The 23,198-nt window shown below is 39.9% G+C and overlaps 1 protein-coding gene and 1 long non-coding RNA gene across 3 annotated transcripts in view; both read left to right on the top strand.

Moving 5' to 3' along the window:
- The window catches only part of RSU1 (Ras suppressor protein 1), a 225,802-nt gene that overhangs the window by 158,511 nt on the left and 44,093 nt on the right, over positions 1–23,198 (top strand). The window lies entirely within an intron of this gene.
- On the top strand, positions 2,028–21,277 carry LOC116527231. The gene is made up of 3 exons (XR_004258441.1): positions 2,028–2,221; positions 14,621–14,628; positions 21,249–21,277. It is a non-coding gene; the product is annotated as an uncharacterized LOC116527231 (long non-coding RNA).

Below are 23,198 nucleotides of genomic sequence, written 5' to 3' on the forward strand. Positions count from 1 at the left end.
TCCCCTAGAAATTAAAACCATAGCAACAGCATTTTATGTCTACCAGGTAGATCAAGTTGCATCTTGTCATGAACCAATGGGACAGGATTACAGAATTTTTTATTTTTATTTTTTTGAGACAGACTCTCGCTCTTTTGCCCAGGCTGGAGTGCAGTGGCACAATCTCAGCTCTCTGCAGCCTCTGCCTTTTCAGAGTTTCAAGCAATTCTTGTGCCTTGGACTCCCAAGTAGCTGGCGTGCATCACCATCAACATAACAGGCTAATTTTTGTAGTTTTAGTAGAGATGGGGTTTCACCATGTCAGCCAGGCTGGTCTCGTATTCCTGGCCTCAGGTAATCTGCCCGCTTCGGCCTCCCAAAGTGCTGGGATTGCAGACGTGCGCCAATGCACCTGGCCCTTGGGATTACAGAATTTGACGATAATGGGTACACAGCTGTCTGGAGGCATAACCTCTGGGACAACTGAACAAGATTGTGGGAAAGGAATAATAAAGAACATATTTTGAAGTCTGCCTATTCTAACAATCACAGATGTCTACTCTGGAAGAATAAAATCTACCTTAGAATTGCTTTCTTTTTTTAGTATGATTAAGATGTTATAGTAATATTTAAAACGAAAAAAAAAAATCCCAAAAGTCTAACCTGGAATAGCTACAGTAATAATGATGCCTTGTTCTTTAAATTCTTAGTATCCAAATAACTTTCAGTATTTAACGAGACATATTTGTATGTACATTTATTGAACATTCTTATTTCTTGAACTACACTGAATAGTGAAGTGAGTTACCTAATTAGCCAGGGAAGCTAAAGGAAGTACTAGGAGTTACCATCTTGGGGAGAAATTTCCATGCTTGGATTTGAATACTTGCCAGACTTGGTGGCAGCAGAATGAGTCTGAATGAGTATCTCTGCCTGGAAGTTACATAACCTCTCTGAGAGATTCATGTGGCTACTGTTGGACTCTGTGTTCTCCATCAGCTAAGCATGTGCACTTGTCATTCATATTTTGTTTTCAGCTTGTTACAGTGACAGAAAAATCTCTGTGGAATAAAGAACCAGTTTTCTGAGCCTCTAAAGCAATACTGTATTTGCATATTTCCCAGATTTCAAGAGAACAGTGTTTTCCTTGCGTGGACGGTTCTTCTGTTTTACTGTACTGGAAAACGTTGTTGACAGCTACCAAACTGTCCCTCATTTTGTTCCTGCTGATTACTAATTTTGTTGATTCAATAGTAGAAGTGGGGAATTTTTAAAATTAGATGGCATATTTCAGAAACATTTTCTTAAAAGCCCTGAGTAAAATGTCTGACTTTTGTTGAAGCCAGTTTTCTTTGTGCATTACATGTTGTTTTCATGGAAGTATTAGTATATGTAAGCTGATTCTCTTAGGTGGGTAAGACATTCCAGTTTTACCTCTGTTAATTCAAATACATGATTGTGCATATGCTTGTGTATACTTGATTGGTCAAGGATGGATGATGGAAAGGAATAGTGAAGCTACCGGAGAATGACTTGTTTAAATGCACTGATTTTATACAATCTCACTCTGCAGCCCCTGGTTGACACCTTAAAATAAAATAGAATTCTTTAGTTGATGTTTCCTTTATTTTGTACATAAGGTAATCCTCTTAACAAATAAGCCAACAAAAACTTAATCTCATTTGTAATACTAACAATTGGAAACAACAGAATGGCCCGTGAAGATTTGATTGATTAAGTAAATAACAATGCAACAGTATGATTGCATCCTAGGCAACCGTTTCAAGTTGTGTTATATAAGATAGTTTAATGACTTTGAGAATTTTCTTAACATATTATAAATTTGAAAAGCCGACAGTCTAACTATATCCCAAGGCAATCTGTATGGAAAAAAAGAAAAGCTTTGAAGGATAGATCTCAAATATTAATAGTTTTCTTAAGTGGTAGGATTGTGTGTGGGTTTTTTCTCTCTATGCTTTCCAGTACTTTAATTTTTCTCTAATTATTATGTGCAACTTTATTTTTTTCTAACATGTAAATTTCAGTAATTTATTATTTTGATTAATAACATATAAATGTTTTAATAAACTTTCATAATGAGAAATCTATTAAGAAAAAAAGAACATCATGTTTCTTGTATTTTTATTACCACAGCAGCGTTCAGTACAATTACAGACAGACCTGAGATATCTCAGCTCCAGACCACAGCACTAAGGCAGATAGTGCAATAAAGCAAGTCACAGTGCATGTAAAAGTTATACTATACTAACATCTATTAGGTGTGCAGTAGCATTGTATCTAAAAGAAACAATGGACATATCTTAATTTAAAAATATGTGTTGCTAAAAATGCTGACATTACTAGAGATACAAAGTAAACACATACTGTTGGAAAAATGGCAGCCAAAAGCTTGCTTGACATAGCGTTGCCACAAACTTTCAGTATCTCCAAAGCGTGATAAAACAAGGTATGCGTGTATATGCTTTAAATGCATATATAATTAACAATTATACAATCATGAATGTTAATTACATTATGTAATGAGCAGTTATATTACTGCATATATATGCAAATTATATATAATACATCATTATCAAAGAGCTATTGTATACCACGTACTCTACTAAGCCCTTTATACAAGTTTTCAGGTAGGCAAAAAACATAATCATCCCTACTTTGTAGGTCAGCAAACTGAGGATCTGATGAAGTTCTTTGCCCTCAGATGTGTAACTACTATGTGACAGAGCCCAGCTTTGACCTAGAGCCTAAGTCCCAAGCCCATGCTCTTAAGCGTTACTCTTTTGTCTTTGACTTTATTTAATTGTTGTTAAATATTAGCAGAGGTTTTGCCTTTATCCATTTCTCATTGCAGAAGAAGATGCAAATTTCTTTTGAGAGAAAACTGTAAGGATTGTCACAATTGAATTGAAGCAGGTGGTATTTTTAAATATCCATTGACTAATTATTAGATTGCATTTCACTTATTTTATTGAATTATACAGAATGTGTTTCTCTCTTCTCTCTCTCTTTTTTTTTTTTTTTTTAATAAGGGACAGAGTCTTGCTCTGTTTCCCTAGCACCCAAGATACAATCATGGCTCACTGCAGCCTCAAATTCCTGGGCTCAAGTGATCCTCCCGCCTCAGCCTCCTGAGTAGCTAGCTAGGGCTACAGGTGCAAGCCACCACACCAACCTGTTTTTTTAAAAAAAAATTTTTGTAGAAGTAAGGTCTCGCTGTGTTGCCTAGGCTGGTCTCAAACTCCTGGCCTCAAGTGATCCTCCCACCTCTGCCTCCCAGAGTGCTCAGATTACAGGCATGAGCCACTGTGCTAGGCCCATTTCTCTATTTAGAAAGGAAAAGGTGCACTTGGGCTGCATCAAAGGTTGTGATTCTTAAATTCAAACTAAACAATTTCCTTTTTCATTTTTTTCTTCTGAGATGAAGTCTCACTCTGTCGCCCAGACTGGAGTTCAGTGGTACAGTCTTGCTCACTGCAACCTCCACCTCCCTGGTTCAAGCAATTCTCATGCCTCTGCCTCTGGAGTAGCTGGGATTACAGGTGTGCACCACCACGCCCAGCTAATTTTTGTATTTTAGTAGAGACAGGGTTTCACCATGTTGGTCAGGCTGGTCATGAACTCCTGACCTCAAATGATCCACCCACCTCAGCCTCCCAATGTGCTGGGATTACAGGCATGAGCCACTGCACCTGGCCAATGATTCCCCCTCCCTTTTTTTTCCTACAAATTTGGGTGTAAGCAACAAACCAAATATGACATACCGATTGTGTTTCAAGGTCACACTGGCTGGGCGCAGTGGCTCACACCTGTAATCCCAGCACTTTGGGAGGCTGAGGTGGGCAGATCACCTGAGGTCAGGAGTTCGAGACCAGCCTGGCCAACATGGTGAAACCCCATTTCTACTAAAAATACACAAATTAGATGAGCATGTTGGCACGCACCTGTAATCCCAGCTACTGAGGAGGCTGAGGCAAGAGAATTGCTAGAACACAGGAGGCGGAAGTTGCAGTGAGCCAAGATGGCCCCTTTGCACTCCAGCCTGGGCAACAAGAGCAAAACTCCATCTTAAAAAAAAAAAAAAAAAAAAAAGTCATACTTACCCTCTTACTGTAGGCACTTGGGGTTACTTGGGGGTGTTTGGAGAGACAGGCATTATTAATGCAAAACCTTTGCTTGTGTGTTTACGGATCTAAGGGTTAGCTCTGGTGTCTCGTTGGACATCAGTGAACTTCTGTGAAATTCCTTTGAGAGTTCAATCTTCGTCCTCCCCAATTTTCATAAGATTTTTAGAAAGCATATTCCACTTATTAATGCACAGGAAGTATGCTCTTACCCAATATTGTCTTCTTTCTGTTCTTCTGAAATCTAGTACAGCTGGCTTAAGGCAAATTATAATACAAATTGCATACTGAAATAAAAAAATGATACTCAGTGTTTGTAGCCAAAGACCCCTTTTAGCCCTAAGTATTTAACTTACATATATTTTCAGGCACAAGTATTACTTGTTGCAGAATTTTTTTTTTTTTTTTAATACAGAGTCTCACTCTGTCACCCAGGCTAGAGTGCCGTGGTACAATCTCTGCTCATTGCAGCCTCCGTCTCCTGAGTTTCAAGTGATTCTCCTGCCTCAGCCTCCCGAGTAGCTGGGATTATAAACCTGTACCACCATGCCCAGCTAATTTATGTATTTTTAGTAGAGACAGTGTTTCACCATGTTAACCAGGATGGTCTCGATCTCCCGACATTGTGATCCACCCACCTCAGCCTCCCAGAGTTCGGGGATTATAGGCGTGAGCCACCACAGCCGCCTCTACTTGTTGCAGAATTTTAAACCAAGGAGTGAATGAATATTTAAGAAAAAAAAATTCTTGATTGTTTCAGTTCATGCTCTTAGTTAAAGCACATCCTGGCACATTCATACTCATCCATCCTGTGTGGGCGAGGAGGGAAAGCCGTGTTACTACCATGTGAAACTTACAGTGGTTGTTATTTTTACCCTGTGTGCACACACAACAGAGTATTGTTTTGCGAGAAGAATTATGTGTAGGAGTTTTAGAGATCTATTTGTATCCTAGCTTTTTCCTAATTGCGTATCCTTAGGGATGCCACTGAACTATTCTGTATATTTCATCAACTTTAAAAAGGAGATACTGTTAATAGTCTGTTGTAACACAGAAACTTGTTTATTAAAAGTAGGAAACATATGTCAGAGTTACACAGATCTGAAGCCTACTTCTTCCCTTTCTTCGCTTGCCTCATGAGCACTGTTAGAACCTTTGGAAAGATGATTCTTTTCCAGTGGTGTTGCAGAGTTTAGAGTGTAGTGGTCTGCTCTGCTTGTATTTTTTTTTTCCTAAATTTTTTTTAGCTCTCTCTTTTACATTTTCCTGTTCTCTATGTAAAGAAAGATGTAGTAAAAATTAATTAGGCCAGGTGTGGTGGCTCACACCTGTAATCTCAGCACTTTGGGAGGCTGAGGCAAGCCAGTCACTTGAACTCAATAGTTTCAAGTCAGCCTGGGCAACATAGTGGGACCCCATCTCTTAAAAAATATACAAAAATTAGCTGGGCATGGTGGTGTACCTGTAGTCCCAGCCTCTTGGGAGGCTGAGGTGGGAGGATAATTACTGCCTAGGAGGTGGAGGCTGCAGTGAGCCATGATCACACCACTGCCCTCCAGCCTGGGCGACAGAGTGAGACCCTGTCCCCTGGGAAAAAAAAAAAAGAAAAGTAAGATTTTTAATTTTGCATCTAATACATTAAAATAAACTTGTACATTTGGTATGTTTATGAGTTCTTTTTTAATTGAAGTATAATTTACATACATATGCACAGACCATAAGTGTGTGTGTGTGTGTGTGTGTGTGTGTGTGTGTGTGTGTGTATGTGTATATATAGTTCCCTGAGTTTTGACAAATGTGTGTAACCAATATACCAGTTGAGATGCAGAACAGTCTGATCGTCCCAGAAAGTCTGGGGAATGTTCTTCTCCACTTAAGAATGGCTCATTCCTCCAGATTCTGACTTGGTTTTTCTGCCTTGGGGGCAGGTGAATCACCTCTCCTGTTACCAGCACCCTTCCTGTAGCTTCAGAGCAGTCTTTCCGAATTGGGCTCCTTTAATTGATGACATGCTTCTTCAAGAGGAAAAAGCTTGCTTTCCTTTTCTATGTGAATTTTCCAGGTTTTTTTTTTTTTTTTTTTTTTTTTTTTTGTCTTTCTAACATTCCTTTTCCTCATTTCCAGGTGGAGCTGGCAATATATTTTACAGTTTAGCACAACTGTTAGCCTCCAAAGAGGTCATGTAAAGATCCTTTCCAATAAGAAACATTTTAGTGTTGTCTCTGAAATTTTTCTTAAATTATGTCACCCCTGCACTACTCGGAATTTACGTAGCCTTTGTGTACATAAATGGGCTCTCTCCTCCCGCAAATTAAGTAAAATGTAGAAGTCTGAGTAAATGTCCATTTTGGGATATTTAGGAAATTTAACTAAATACCACCCAGCCATCTCTTTGAAGTAGAAATAAATATTTATTTACTGTATTTTGTTTTCCTCCTAGCAGACACATAATATTACATTAGTTTAAACTATGTCTTGTATTTTGTCAGTTATTTGTTATTTTTTAAAGACTTCATTAGATATAAAAACTATCCATAAGTCAAGCTTTTAAAGTACTATTGAGCGTTGTCAGCCATAATTCTATTTTTATTCTTTGAATCAACACCCAAACTAGTACCTTTAGAGTAATATTTCACATGAGCACTACTTATTAGAACTGTTTTCAAAAGTATGCAAAGTATGTTTGTTTTACCTGGCCTTGTGTATTTACACCTCTTCGATTTTCCTTTATGAGGAGCAAAAGAAACTGTCACTATTTGCTGTAAATTGAAGGTTTTAATAACTAAGTCCTTTCTACAACATTTGTCAGCTTTGAATATTCTGTCAGTAGAAAATAAAAATAGCAGGGAAACTCAGCCGTGGTGACACTGAGAATTTATCTGCTTATGCCAAACTAAGGTACAAAATAAAATCTTGAAGGGTGAGCATTTGGCATTTTTCTTTCAAATAAAGTAAATTTGAAGTGACTCTTCCTTGAATAAATTTTAGATGAAAAGTTGGCTAAATAAATGAATGAATAAGTTTCATCATTGAACACAGAACACCTTTTAACCTAGAAACAAGAGAATAAAGAAGTTGCTTCAAATCATTCAGTCCTCTATGCCTTGTTTGACATCAGCTTGAAAAATGTTTTATAAATACATAAAAAGAAACATGATAGCTCAGTAGTAAAAACGTTGATTCATGTAGCATTTAAATTTTTAAACTATTTCGTAGTAAAAATTCATGTGCAGATCATCTTAGATATGTGACAATAAAAAATTAATTTATCTAATAAAGATGATTCACATAAATCAAATCTAAATAAATTCCATAGTCCCTATTTTTGTTCACAAGTTGTGTGCATCTGTTATAAATATTAAAAGCATGAATGAAATATACATTATGAAAAACTCAGGGCTTTCTTTTGAATAAAGACATTAAAAGTTTTTCAGAACTCCTTATTGGTGCTGACTTCCAGTTTTAGTCCGATCCGCCTCTTGCTCTTGTACCTTTGCTTTTGCTTTGCCTGTCTACTTGTAAGGTTCTCTTCTCAAAAGATACCTTTACCATTGTCTTTATCAATGACAGTGAACATTTATGGAGGACCTACTATGGGGCAGGTTTGATAAACATTAACAATAGGTCAGCGCTATTTTGAGAAGGAACAAAAATGTTGATAGAAATGTGATTAGCTGTGCTATCATATAATCGTCATTTAAACCTCTGTTATAGAAAGGTGATTAATGAGACCCTATGAACCTGCCTACTCTTGACAACCTTTTGACACGTCTGCAAATATACAGAATTTTATTTATTTAACTTTAGGTGCATACTCTATCTGGCATTTCTCCCTGTTATCCCTGCCCACCCCGCCCCCGCCATCCCTCCCACCCCTACCCCCTCACTTCTGTGTGAGCTAAAGAGATAGTCTCAGCTTTTACAGAATGGACATGCCTGCATGTTTTAATTGAGCTTTCTGTTAGTGTTATTCCATTCTTACTGATTGAGCCTGAGGGAAAGAGAGAATTAATTATTGTCAAAATAAATCAGATAATTGCACAGGGGTAATTTTACAAAGCGCTCTACAACTGTGTTTCTCCGTGTTGAGAAGTGCCTGGTTCTGAATGTTCCTTGGGAAGGAGTGGAATTTGAAGAGTTTTAAATGGCAAGATGTGTTTTCTTTTGCTTTTAAACAAAAGTCCTAGTGTAGTGTTAAGGCCTGGGTTTTGATAGTGGTAAATTGGGACTTTATCGCTGTACGAATGGTGTTTTTTTCCCCCTCCAAATTAAATCTCCTCATGTCTTTTATGAAATCTCATTTCAAACAAGATAATAGGAATAATTTCTGGTAAAATTTGGACATTAATACACATTAGCGATTTGTGAACATAGTTGAATTTTTTGTACAGAGAATTTTTATACTAAATTCAGTAAATAGTTCTATTGTGACGCCTGTCCCCTAGAAAAATCAACGTGCCTATGAAGTACTCAATAGGGAAAATTGAAGATAATAATTTTCCTCTTTGGCATTTTTGTCCCCGATTTGCAAGGTAATAACAAGGCATTTGAGTTCATTTTCTTATTGTGTGCCCCTCTTGCATATAGGAGAGTTACCATTTTTATTTGCTTTTGTCTTTTTTTAGCAATCTGATTTTAAGTACCTCTTAGGATTTACAAAGCCATCGGTTGCAATATTTCTCTTTTAAAGACTGATAAGATTTTCCCCTTTGAATATGCTTTTTCTTTTTAATTTTGTTAATTGATTTGGATAAATAAGCTATTCCATTTGTTTGGATAATGAAGAAATAAGATGCATATCTCAGAGAAGGAGACTGATTTAATTCCTCATTTTCATACATGCTGAATATGCCTTCATGATTCCTAAGAGCCGTTTCTAATCTGCGTTTTGTTCGGGTATTTGTCTTGCTTCGAAATAAATTAGAGTGAAAACCTTTTTAAGTTAAGACTGCATTGATGGTTAAAAAAAATAAATTAAAATTAAGATGAGATTGTTTAAATCTTTGATTAATAAGCAAGTTCATAAAGTTCTTGTGAGTTTTTTCAAGGAAATATTTAAATGGATTTCCCTTAACCATTTAAAAGTTTCAGAACAGAATCATTTTATAAAATGTCTGCTGGAAAGAGGAAAGCGAATATACCACAGAAGTCTCCCTTTATAAATAAACGAAATCTTCTCTAACTAATGCTTTTATACTTGTGACTTGGGCAAGCTATTAAACATTTTACAGGCCACTGTTTCCCGTTCTTAATAGTTAAGCAAAGCTATTGATTTTTTTTTAAGTATCTTGGTTTTCAGCAATATACTGTGGCTGGCAGCTCTTTGTTCTAAGTCTTCCGAATATATTCCAGGTACCTTTAATTTTCTGGAAAGCAGTGCTTTTAAGTAGAATAGTGAATAATTGAATTTCCCATTTGATTTCAGAAAAAAAAAAAATGAATTCCTGTTGTTTGCTTTAGCCGTCTGCTCACCTCCCTTCCCCTTCCTGTCCTTTCAAACAAGTCATAGACTTGGCTAGTGGTAGATTACAGCCTCTGCTCCTCTTTCTCTAGTGTGGAGGCTCATAGCAAGCTCTGATCTATCTTAGCAGGCAGTGTGAAGGAGAAAAGCAATAAGCTCTCTACCCAGAGTCAGCACATTAACATTTGAGAAATCAGGTTATCTGACCTTGGTTGATTGAGCTGCCTTTGAACTGCCTTAATTTCCCCAAAATGATCAGCCTTTGTAAGATGAAAGACAAAAGTGATTCAAAGAGACTTCGTTCAGAAGAAAACCAGAAAGCACGTAACACCAGGTGTGGAGGCTCGTGCCTGTAATCCCAACACTTTGGGAAGTGGAGGCAGGAGGATGGCTTGACCCCAAGAGTTCAGAAGCAGCATAGGCAGCATAGTGAGACCTCATCTCTCCAAAAAAAAAAAAAAAAACCCACTCACAGTGGCTCATGCCTGTAGTCCCAACGACGTGGGAGGCTGACGTAGGAGGATTGGTTAAACCCAGCAGGTCGAAGCTGCAGTGATCCTTGATCAGGCCACTGTACTCCAGCCTGTGTGACAGAGAAAAGCCTTGTCTCAAAGAAAAATGAAGAAAAAAAAGAAAAAGAAGAAAGTACATAGTTTAGCAGTCATCCCCATTCCTGCCTATCTGCCAGTCAAAGAATAGTCACATGCCAAAGAGCTCGTGGTGGTTGAGTTCTTTTAAAAAAGCTTTATTGAGATAAAATTCATATCCGATACAATTCACCCATTCAAAATGTACAGTTAGTAGCTTTTCATATATTCGTATGGTTAGCATTCATCCCCGCAATCAATTATAGAACATTTTATTATCCCCTAAGAAGATGCCACAACCCTTAGCATCACTGCCAACTTCTCTTCCCCATCCCTCGGCAACCACTCATCTACTCTCTGCCTCTCTACATTTGCCTGTTGTGGACTTTTCATATAGATGGAGTCTTACCATAGGTAGTCCTTTGTGCCTAGCATCTGCTACTCAACATGATGTTTTCAAGGCTTGCCCGTGTCCTTGAACATGTGTTAGTACTCCATTCCTTTCTGTGGCTGAATAACATCCCATTGTATGGTTATACCATGTTTTGTTTGTCCATTCACCAATTGATGGATATTTGGGTTATTCTGGCTATTATGAATAATGCTGCTGTGAACATTTCCATACAGATTTTTCTATGGGCATATGTTGTCATTTGTCTTGGGCATATACCTAGGAGTGGAATTGCTGGGTCAAATGGTAACCATGTTTCAGCGTTTGAGGAACAGCCAGACCCTTTTCCAAAGCACCTGCAATCACTTTACATTCCTATCCACAGTGTATAAAAGTTTCAGTATCTCCACATCCTGAGCCACACATGTTATCTTCTGACTTTTTGGATCCAGCCCCAGGTATGAAATGCTATCTCACTGTGGTTTTGATTTGCAGTTTTTTTTTTTTTTTTTTTTTTTTTTTTTTTTTTTGAGACAGAGTTTCGCTGTTGTTGCCCAGGCTAGAGTGCAATGATGTGATCTTGGCTCCCAGCAACCTCCACTTCACAGATTGAAGCGATTCTCCTGCCTCAGCCTCCCGAGTATCTGGGATTACAGGCATGTGCCACCATGCCCAGCTAATTTTGTAATTTTAGTGGAGACAGGGTTTCTGCATGTTGGTCAGGCTGGTCTCAAACTCCCGACCTCAGGCGATCCGCCCGCCTCAGCCTCCCAAAGTGCTGGGATTCCAGGCTCGAGCCACCAGGCCCGGCCGATTTGCATTTTGATTCCAGCCCCATTTCGCACCAATGTGATATTTCACTGTGGTTTTGATTTGCATTCCCCTAATGGCTTTGATATTGGACATCTTATTGATGTGTTTATTCACATATTTTAATGTTATTAGTTACAATGTCCTACAAGCTATTGCTCGCCATCCTAGTATCTTTGAGACTGGTATTCAGAAGTATTGATTGACAAGTGCCAGGTAGTAATAACCCCTGGAGCTGGAAGGAGCTTGGGGCCCTGCCTCATTGACATACAGGGTAAGAGGAAGGAAAAAAACAGTTTAAATATATGAAATAAAGTGTTTGGGGATCTACGATGGAAGTGTTTGCAGGGACCAATGGGAACACATGGGTGGAAGGGTTTGGCTCTACTGGAGAGAAGGGACTCCTTCAGGGGCAGAAGAGTCAGAGAGGAGGTGATGGATCATCTGTAAACAATGATGTTTCAGTCATTGGACCAAGAAGGATGATACCAGGATGAAAGATCGTGGCTCCTGACTGTACGGACAGTGAGCAGGGGCTGTTGTGAGTCTTGATTCTTGACAGTTAAGATGTTTGAGGCCACAGCTGAACACAGCATTCCTGACCCGGAGTCTTTCTCCTTTACCGAAGCCCTCCTGTGTGGGGAACGCGCTTTCTACTATCACTAAGAAGGGGTGGGATATCGCAAAATACCTAAATCGAGCTGTGCCCAGTGGTTCCAGAAACTGCTTTCTTGCTGTTGCTTTTGTTGCAGTCATGGTTTCTGTTTCTGAATGCACATTTATATGTTTAGAAAACCCTTTTAGACAAAATGTGACTTATTGATTGTTGTTTTTTGTGATGGAGTCTCACCCTGTCACTCAGGCTGGAGTGCAGTGGGTCAGACTTACCTGACTGCAACCTCTACCTCCCGAGTTCAAGCAGTTCTCCTGCTTCAGCCTCCCAAGTAGTTGGGATTACAGGCGCGCGCCACATGCCTGGCAGATTTGTATATTTGTAGTAGAGAAGGGGTTTTGCCCTGTTGCCCAGGCTGGTCTCAAACTCCTGAACTCAAATGACCCACCTGCCTCAGCCTCCCAAAGTGCTGGGTTTACAGCATGAGCCACTGCACCCAGCCAAAATGTGACTTGTAATCTTTGATTTATGAGAGATGAAGTGACTATCCTAGGTCTGTTGCATACATGAAAGACATTTTTTTCTTTTGGAAAATGTTTATTTTCCAGTGAAATGTTTGGATTTTCAGGGGTTTTCGTTATTAGGATTCGTTCTTTTTCTGATATCTTCTGTGACGATTTGGAGGAAAAGATGAGCTTTTGGGAAACATGCAAACCAAACCACCTTTGGTACTAAATCTCACCTCGAATGAACACTTCTGCATTTTTAAAACTCTCCAAGGCAGTGGAAGTGACCTTCACCAACCTTGGCTAGCCCAGATCCTTCTTTATGTTGATGAAATTTGCAACTCTGACATGTTTTAGAAAGCCATATAAAGTGATTTTGCCCATTGGTTATGGCATTTAATGGCTTAAGGAAAAATAGATTTGTATCTTGAAACTTCTGGACCCATTCCAACAACACTGCTTCCGTTCCCTCTTTAAGATATATGGAGAAGTGTGCTGAGAAATCAGAGCTGTTAAATATTATCATACAAATTCCTTGATTTTATTTCCTTACAGATAAAATTAGATCAGGAATATAGGGTTTTCTGGGATGCTTTCATGAAAAAGTAGGTGACTGCAGAAATGCCGTGAAATAATTAAATCTCAATTATTTGTACGGGTGTTTTCTGAAATGTAATTTAACCCATCACAATACATATGTGTGCTTATAAAATCACTGTTATTAATAGCATTGAGAAAACGTTCACTCTTACTTCCTCCCGCTATGAATATTGCTCTACTGTTCACCATAAATATTCCTTTTCCTTTTCTTCTTTCTGCAGATCAATTTAGCAGGCAAAATCAGAACACTGTGCTATGTGTGACAGTGAATGGCACAGGTATGGGAGATCCAGAGCCTGGTTTTGATTCTAGAGTCACTACTTTTGTTGTTGTTGTTGAGACAGGGTCTTGCTCTGTCGCCAGGCCGGAGTGCGGTAGCACGATCTCAGCTCACTGCAACCTCCACCTCCTGGGTCCAAGCAGTTCCCCTGCCCCAGCCTCCCAAGCAGCTGGGACTACAGGCGCGTGCCACATGGTCGGCTAATTTTTTATATTTTAGTAGAGACCAGGTTTCACCATATTGACCAGGATGGTCTCGATCTCCTCACCTAGTGATCTTCTTGCCTCAGCCTCCCAAAGTGCTGGGATTATAGGGGTAAGCCACCATGCCCAGCCGAGTCACTACTTTGTAGCTGTATGGCCTTGAGCAAGTCCTTTAACGTCTCTTTTGGTTCAGTTTCCCCTTCTGTAACATGAAGTTTGTAATAGCACATGTATCCAAGGACTACTTTGAAGAAGAATAAGATAGTACAGAAAAAACACACAGCCGGGTACCTGGCACGTGGGCAACGCCATTCATATAACCTGTAATCATCATACTTATGGTTTTGTCTACTTAGTAGGAAAGGGGAGTGTTTAAATTCATTTCCCTCATAGTATGGAGAAACATGTCTGTTGTGGAGATGACCCAGTTGGAAAACATGAATTTCCTATATCATTGGTAAGTCATTTTCATTTGGGAGTATAGTAGTGAGTTGTCAATAATCACCCCAGCGTATTGTTATTAACAGCTTGGCAGGTGCCAAACACAGCTCTGGGGACTATATAGTCACCCTTCAGTATCCGTGGAGATTGATTCTAAGACCCCCCCACCCTCTCCCCACCTTAGAATACCAAAATCTGCAGATGCTTAAGACCTTGAAATTAAATGGTGGTGTATTTGCATGTAACCGATGCACGTCTCCCCTATACTTGGAATCATCTCTAGATTACTTGTAATATCCAATGTGATACTATGTAAATAGTTGTTACCCTGTATCGGTTAGACAATAATGACAAGTATATATTTAAAAAGTCCTTATGTGTTCAGTACAGATGCAACCAGCCATTGTTTTTTCTTTGAATATTCTTTGATTTGGAGTTGACTGGGCTTACAGATATGAAGGGCTGAATATACTAGCATTCTCTAATTTAGCCTTCATAGCAACTCTTTAAGGCAGGTCCTGTTAGTATGCATATAGAGAATCATGTTCCAAGTCTGTTATGTAGATTTGGAAACTGAGGAACAGAAAAGTTAGCTAACTTTCCCAAGGTCACATAGTTAATAAAGGCGGCACCCGGAGACATAATGCTATAGGCTGTTTTGCATATTGATCACTTTATGTTACTTGAGAGTAGATATGAAAGAGAAGGTGTTTGTCATTTTAATTCTTGGAAGGAGGATGAGTAAGGTAACAAGAGTTCCACATATACTTGATCCTAACCTAATTTTGTATGTAATATATAATTTATATATTTTAAGTCATGCATTCATTATCATAAATGAAGCTTCTGCCCTCAAAGTACTAAGCTAATAATCTAGCTGATTTTTTAATGTGTGAGCATTATTTATGTACTGAAGATAACTTTTACATCTTCAAAGTAATCCACTAGGAATCCATTAAAGCAAAGGGTAGCTATCATTTTTAAGGCAATGAGGGTATTTCGTGTGTCAGTAACAGATTACCTTTGCCTTACTTTTCTGTGAATTGTCATTTATGTGTTGGAAGTTGTCCAGGCAAATCTGTATGACCCCCATAGCTGGGCATTAGTGAGTTCTTAGACTGTGTTATGATTCTTAAATAAACTAGTTCTGTGCAGAGTCATAACTATCCTTCAAGGTGATATCTCTGCATAGCCATGCCATTTTAGAAATCCCTTCATTATGAAAATGTTGATTATTTTTTGTTGTCTCCTAAATAAAGCAATAAACACTTGCACTTATCAAAAAGGACTTGTTACCATTTCACCTCTTAAAATAACATTTTAATTGTAAGCATTGGTATATTTTTGTTTTGGCTTGTTATTTAAAGAATAAGCGTGAAATTTTACTGTACATAAATTATATCTCAATGAACCTGACTTTTAGAAAGTAAAGGAATGCATAACGGAAATGTTAAAACTGGCAAAGAAGTATGTATACATTCAAAATAGGGAATCTACAAGGATTTTGTTTGATGTGGTGGTCAGTCTTTTGGAAACGGGTTTAAGATTAGTGCATTTACATAATGTATTGTTATTTCAGGGTCCATTTAGAGAATGTTTATCTGTATGACTAGAAGAGAAGGTTACAAATTGAATTTTAAGAACAATGCTGTAATTTTACATAGCACCAAGGATATTTCTTTGTTTACCTACCGTATGAAAACATACCATTCTTGATATCATTAATGACCAAAAAACTTAAGACAAAAGAAACTGGCTCTTTCCACAGCATGCAGCTGACAATCTATGAACAATCACTGATAAGAAAGGTTAGAGACTCAAAAATCTATCGCCAGTAATAGATTCCTATTGCTCACCGGAGTCCAACGGGAGAAGCTGGCATTGGCGCAGTTTCTGCCTGCAAGGTGCCCTCTGCCAGCCTCCACAGAGCAGTGTGTTATTTTTCTACAACTTTGGATTCTCCGGTTTGGTTTTCCAGACATTTATTACCATGTCCATTGCCTCTCTTCCTCCTCCCTACCTGCCTGCCTTAGCTCATCTCACTGTTTTTTTAGTGACGTTATTAAAGATAAAGTGGATATCAGTATTCTTCTCTATCATCAGGTGATACATCAGGTGACAGAGAAAATCAAAATTAGACAAATCAGACTGCCGCCTGTTGTCAATTTCATCTCTGTTTCTGTATCCAAGAAAAATCAAGAGCAGCAGGATGTTTTTATAAACCTATAATGCCAGGTTTACAAAAGTTAGCTGAGTCTTAGATTCTCAGAGGTAAAAGGAATCCTGTGGGACACTTTTCACGCTTTGAGAAGCCAGCTTGTCAGAGGGTCCTGGGCCTGCTGCCCACTCTGCCACTTGGGTCAGGTTTCTGATGCCTTACCCTGCTCAGAGCCAAACTCCACATCACAGCCCATGCCTTCTGCTCTGCTGCCTGGATGGGAAGTGAGTCTCCTGTGAAAGTGGGCACGGCTGCTCCTGGATGTGAAAACCCAGGATGGATATCCCTGGGTGGCTATTCCTGAAATTTAAAATTATCCAGGCTTTCAGGCTCCAAGTCACATTCTGGTAAGGCAGGGGCTGTTGGCGATGGAAATCTGGCCCATGTGTTTGAGAGAGCCAGGTTCATTCATGAGCCCACCCAAGCCCTGGCTGTGTGCTTGTTGTAATAAAGATGTACTTACAACAGTCAGTTCCATATACAGGTGTGAGTGTGGGTGTGTGAATAACCATTTTAATTTTTTTTTTTTTGAGATAAAGTCTTGCTTTGTTGCCTAGGCTGGAGTGTAGTGGTGTGGACCTCTGCCTCCGGGTTCAAGCGAGTCTCCTGCCTCGGCCTCCCGAATAGCTGGGACTACAGGCACCTACCACCATGTCCAGTTAATCATTCATATACATATGCATATGTATACACACATATTTATTTATTAATTTTTTGAGACAGAGTCTGACTCTGTCGCCCAGGCTGGAGTACAGTGACGCCATCTTGGCTCACTACAACCTCCACCTCCCGCATTCCAGTGATTCTTGTGCCTCAGCTTTCCGAGTAGCTGGGACTACAGGGGCCACCACTATGCCCAGCTAACTTCTCTGAATTTTGAGTAGAGACAGGGTTTCACCATGTTGGCTAGGCTGGTCTTGAACTCGTGACCTCAGGTGATCAGCCCACCGCAGCCTCCCAAAGTACTGGGATTATAGGCGTGAGCCACCATGCCCAGCTAATCTTTTATATTTTTAGTAGCGATGGGATTTCACCATGTTGAACAGGGTGAACCTTTTTAAATTCTTCAATCTGCTTTGAGGAAACAAACAACCTGATAACATAACTAATTAGCTGGTGAAAGGTAGGGTTATCAGGAGATTCCATTTGCAATCCTAGAACCTGAGTGTTTATTTTCAGTTCCTGGGTACATGGGCAGGACATGCAGGGTAGTTGCATAGGTAAACGTGTGCAGGTTTGTTACACAGGTCAACGTGTGCCATGGTGGTTTGCTGCACCTGTCAACCCATAACCTAAGTATTAAGCCCAGCAGGCATTAGCTATTTTTCCTGATGTAGAGCCCGACTTTAATGGTGGCCTTGATGGGAATGATACTACAAGCTTTCTTGCCTAAAATTAACGCTGTGGGAGGACCCATTGTTCAGCTCCATTCTTTGAGTCAGCAGCACTGCCTGAGAGCCTGTTTCATGTTTATGACAGGCCCTCGGCTAAGGGACTCAGCAGTGCCTGAGGACAGGTGTGCTCTGTGTGTATGTCACTGTACGGTCTGGTAGGATAGACACACCTTCATCAGGAAGCTTCACAGATAGATGTAAGCTCAAAGCATGGTGATTTAGGCTGTGTTATGAGAGCTTCTAACAGGGGACTCAGCAGCCAACTGAACCCCTGAAAGGTGGCAGGAACTAAGCAGATGAAGGAATGAGAAGGCAGGTACCATCGAGGTGTGAGGCTGGAGGCGGTCCCGGTGGAGAAAAGCACACACATGAAGGCCCTGTGGCAGCGAAGGGCAAGGCCTCTACTCTGCTTGACTATGCATTGACTATGCTTGGAGTAGTCACCAGTGGTCCCAGGGAAGGTCAGAATGCAAGCACGGGCTTCCTTATTCCAGTCCGGGTAGTCCAGGTTCAGGATTTTGATCCTCTAGTAGCAAATGTGAAAGGGCAGGGGTGTGATCAGATTGACTTTTTGAAAAGATTGCTTTAGACTCTGTGTATAGAATGGAGTGGAGAGACCAGTGGCTAGGCTATTTCAGGAGCCAGATGAGAGACAGTGGTAACTCAGACCAGAGGGATGATGAAGAGGTTAACAAAGTTACATGGGGTTGAGAATTTGGCAGCACCTAAGTGATGATTGGATAGGAGGAGGTGTGAAATGTCAAGGGTTGTTTTTGGGGTTATGCCCGCACCACAGGCAAAATAAATACAGGATCTAAAATTTAAAATGCAGTTCAAAATGATCACAGTCCAGCATTTATCCTTTCTCTCCCTCTTCTTCCTTCTTTCTCCTTTTCATCCCTTTTCCCCTGTCTTCTTGTCATTTTACCTCTTAAAAGTAACATTTTAATTATAAGCAGTGGTAAGTTTTTGTTTTGGCTTGTAATTTAAAGAATGAGCATGATGCTTTACATATATTTTTTTAATTTTTTCTGATTTAAAATTTCTAATTGTTCTAAATTTTTCTACTAAAATTTCTAATTGTTCTAATTTCCAATATTTCTAATTTTCTGGGTTTAACTCAGGCAGAAAGATTGGGTACTTCTAAAGAAACTTTGTCAACTTTGCCCCATAACTTTGTGGATACCCGCTGCTAGATCAGTTCCCACCAATATGAAACGGAAGTTTGATAGGAAACCTTGCGGAAATATATTGTCTCATTTATATTAAAAAGCATACAACTTCTGAGCATTTATTTGAAACTCGCTGGTGAGATAAAACATGAGCTGGCTAGGTTGTTTCTAGATGCTAAACCAAATGTCCGCATGAATTGCGGTGTTGCTGTAAATATTTCCCGGCACAGACAGATAGATGCAATCAGAAAAACCCGAACAAATTCTTAGGATGCCAATATTGTCACAGAGTCTCCATGCAGAATGAAGTTGTTTGACAAAGTGTTTCCCTGGTGATTTGGCTGCAGATGAAAATGTCTTTGGCAATAAAATTTCATGCCTGAGTCTCAGCTCTGCGCTCTCATCAGTCAACAACTGACATATCAAGGATCCTTTTTGCTGTATTAGTTAATATGTTGGCAGAAATATGTGAAACATTGTTATTCCCCTCCAGTTCCGTGCATAGATTTTTATCTACCCTTAAACCCACATGAATTTTACCAAAATATTTTGCCAGCTATAAATTTAACGCTAATCAATAGGATTGCCTTAGAACAGAGACAAAAAGTTCTTTATTACAAGGGTTTTCTTAGTTCACCAGTATTAGAAGATATAATAGTAAGCGATGCTGTTTTGCCATCATTTGAAGTTTCAGGGAAATTTAAGGATTGCTAAGGCAATTAGTAGTGAAGCATATTTTAATTATAGAAAGGGGATAAGCTGTTTACAGTTTTATGGATTAATACGTTATTGTTTAATAGGTCAGAGTCACGTGCGATTTTAATCACACTTCTCACTGTAGCCTCAGTTTTATTAGCAATGGTGTTTTATAACTTAATAATTTATCCGTAATGAGTTCAGAAGTTCCATTTACATGATATCCAAGAAATAATTTATCCCATACATTACTACTCGTCAACAGGAAGGAAGTCCTTCAGGATCACAACCAAGTAACTGTCCGAGATTGTTTTGCATTAAAGGATACTTATAATAATGGGATCATTTTATACTGCATTATGTTATTTCTGTGGATGCCAAGTCTGGGTTTTACAAAGTCATTTAAAACAGAGGAGGAAGATGAATCACAGTAATTTCACACATATTTAATAAGCATGAGTTATCCTCTGAAGTCTACATCCATTCTTTAAGTTGTGAAAACCATAAGGCGTTTGAGTTAATGCTCTATTGTGGAATTTTCTCGTCTAGCGCTGCCCTCCCCCGGGCACCCCCCATTCCCTCCAGGCTTCCTCGCATGTCAGAAGCTGTGCTATGGACTGGATTGAGCTGTGTGTATTTTAATGGCATGTGTGTCATGGTTTAGCTTAGGGTTTGCAAAGCCTCTGTATATCCTAGCCTCTGGGCATCCATTACCATCTTCGAGAACACAGTCTCATCTCATCCAGAACGAACCTCTCAGAGAGCGCCCTGTGAGGACACCTCAGGGCCCCTGTCCTTGTGCAGAAGCAAAGAAACTAACAGTCGGTGATTGAGTACTTTACAGCAGATGCGTGCTAGTTTATACTTGTCATTTTTTGAAGGATTTTTTTAAACTTATAAACCCACTGGGCTTTCAGTTCTGCAAAGTCTTTTGAGGCCACAATGTGTGATACTGGAGAATCCTTAGGCGGGGATAATCTGCATAAAAGCCAAAGTTGTTACAATGTTGTACACACACATGAAAAAAAAGGTGTTATGTTCCAGTGAGCTTGGAAACCTTGGTGAGACTGTTCTCTGATATGCTGTTGTACATCATGAGTGTCCAGGGAGCCGACCAGCTTGCAGCATTTCCCAAACTTAATTGACCGTGGAACCCTTTCTGGAAGAGTAGCTTAACTTCCAGTTCTTTGTCTATAAAATATATAAATCTAAGTCAAAATACATGAAAAAGTACGGAGCTGCACTCTTCTACCACACAAATTTTATCAGGGTAGAAAAGATAATGTATGTTCAGATGATTTACAAGCTAGAAAGGACCATAAAAATGCAAGAGACGATGGTTTTTTCCTCCTTTGATATTTTCGGAAACAGTGTGAAAGAAATGATGTGTCGATCCTTTAATTGTTGATAGTCTAGAGATCCGGGTACTGTTATTTGTGTTCCTTTTTTCTTCCTATCCAACTCTCCTCTCTGCTAGGAAATCACTTTTTTTGAGGATCCATATTCCTAATTGCAGAAAATTGCCATTAGTTGACACTTGGTCTGAGTTCTCATTTTAAGTGGCTTTACTAGTCATGTTTATGCAGTCATCTAAATACTCTTACTTTAAGGCCTAGAATGGCTTCTCTTTATAATGGGGACCTATCATTATCTGTGTGTTCCCTCTGTTTTCCACACTCTGCTTTTCCAGAATTGTCTAAGGTGTATTAAGAGAACCAAACAGCCAGACGCAGTGGCTCATGCCTATAATCCCAGCACTTTGGGAGGCAGAGACAGGTAGATCACAAGGTCAGGAGTTCAAGACCAGCCTGGCCAAGATGCTGAAATGCCGTCTCGACTAAAAAATACAACAATTAGTCAGGTGTGGTGGAGGGCACCTGTAATCCTAGCTACTCGGGAGACTAAGGCAGGAGAATTGCTTGAACCCAGGTGGCAGAGGTTGCAGTGAGCTGAGATCGCACCACTGCACTCCAGCCTGGGAGCCTGGGCGACAGAGCAAGACTCCGTCTCAAAAAAACAAACAAACAAACAAAAAACAGGGAGTCAGGCTGGGTGAGCGAGGTTCACTGCAAATTCCCCGATGCACAGGTTGGTCGATGGTATGTCCTGCGTAAACCCTCTTCAGGCTCCAACATTCCTCCTGTCTTTCTTTCTAGTTTACACTCACAGTGGCATATTCATGAACGTTTACTGAGTTAACAAATAACTCTGGATAACATAAAGGTTCTATTTTTATTTCATGTGGAGGCAAGATTGAATTTCTTCATGGTTTGATTTGGTGCCACTGAAACTGCTTATGGTTGCTTGGAGAATATAGAGCTCTAAAGCAGTGGCCTCAGCCACCTACTTTGTTCATAATGGAGTTTGTCAGACTGGGCGCAGTGGCTCACACCTGTAATCACAGCACTTTGGGAGGCTGAGGCAGTGGATCACCAGGTCAGGAGTTCAAGACCAGCCTGTCCAATATGGTGAAATCCCATCTCTACTTAAAATGAAAAAAAAAAAAAAAAAAAAAATTAGCTGGTTAGTCAGGCATGGTGGCACACACCTGTAGTCCCAGCTACTCAGGAGGCTGACGCAGGAGAATCGCTTGAATCCAGCAGGCGGAGGTTGCAGTGAGCCGAGATTGCGCCATTGCACTCCAGCCTGAGCAACAAGAGTGAGACTCTGTCCCCAAAAAAGAAGAAAAAGTAACTTGTCTGTAATGCTTTGGTTGCAGGGAAAAAAACGCACATGTTCCACTCAATAGAAGCATAGCAGTTCTTTTATTATTCATTTATTTATTCAGCCAATACTTACAGCGCTTGTTTCTTACAAAAGGGAATAAAATGTACAACCCCTTCCTTATGCAGTTTGGACTGTAGTGGGGAGAGAGTGAATAGATGGCTGTGGATTGTGTCCGATGGTGGGGGATAAGAATGTGAGAGGCAGGAGATGCGGGGGAGGCGACTGCACCCTTACAGTGATCCAAGAAGACCTCAGAGACCTGAAGGATGTGCAGAAATTTAGAGAAAGAATGTTTCAGACAGTGGGACTGGCACATGCACCCACCCAGGGAGGAGCAGGCTCACACAGAAGAGCTAGAGGACAGATCACACAGGAGGCCTCTTGCACCATTTTAAGGAGTTTGGCCTTTGTTCACAAGGAGACCAGAAAGCATTGGTGTGTTTTAAGCAAAAGAATGACAAGATCAGAGGAATCTTTTAAAAAGGATCACTGCTATAAGGAGGTAAAAAGGGAAGCAGAGAAAACAGGAGGCAGTTGCAATCATCCAGGCAAGAACTGAAGGTGGCGTGGCCCAAAGTGGCAACCATAGATGAGAGGAGAAGTCGTACAGTGCTAGGCATTTATTCAAAGGGGGAGAGGCTGGCAGAGCTTGGCAAAGAATTGGATGTAGGATGGAAGAGAAAGAGAAGAGTCAGGGCTGACTTTACATTTTAGCTGAGCAACTTGAAGAATGATGTTGGCATTACTAAGATGGGGCACTACTCAGAGTGGAACAGATTTGAAGGAGGGGGCAGTTTGGGGATAGTTAAAGGTGAGCTGCCTCCAGATCTCTAAGTGGAGATACTCAGTAGGCAGGTGGCTCTGGGCATCTGGAGGCAGGATGGAGATCTTGGCTGGAGAGAGATGTGTTGTTGGTTGATAGTCATGAGTCTGGAAGAGATCATTCAGTGAGTGAGTATAAAAAGAGAACTTCATACG

Source organism: Sapajus apella, unplaced genomic scaffold (assembly GCF_009761245.1).
Source record: "Sapajus apella isolate SASKATOON/1434 unplaced genomic scaffold, GSC_monkey_1.0 scaffold53, whole genome shotgun sequence".
Classification (NCBI taxonomy): domain Eukaryota; kingdom Metazoa; phylum Chordata; class Mammalia; order Primates; family Cebidae; genus Sapajus; species Sapajus apella.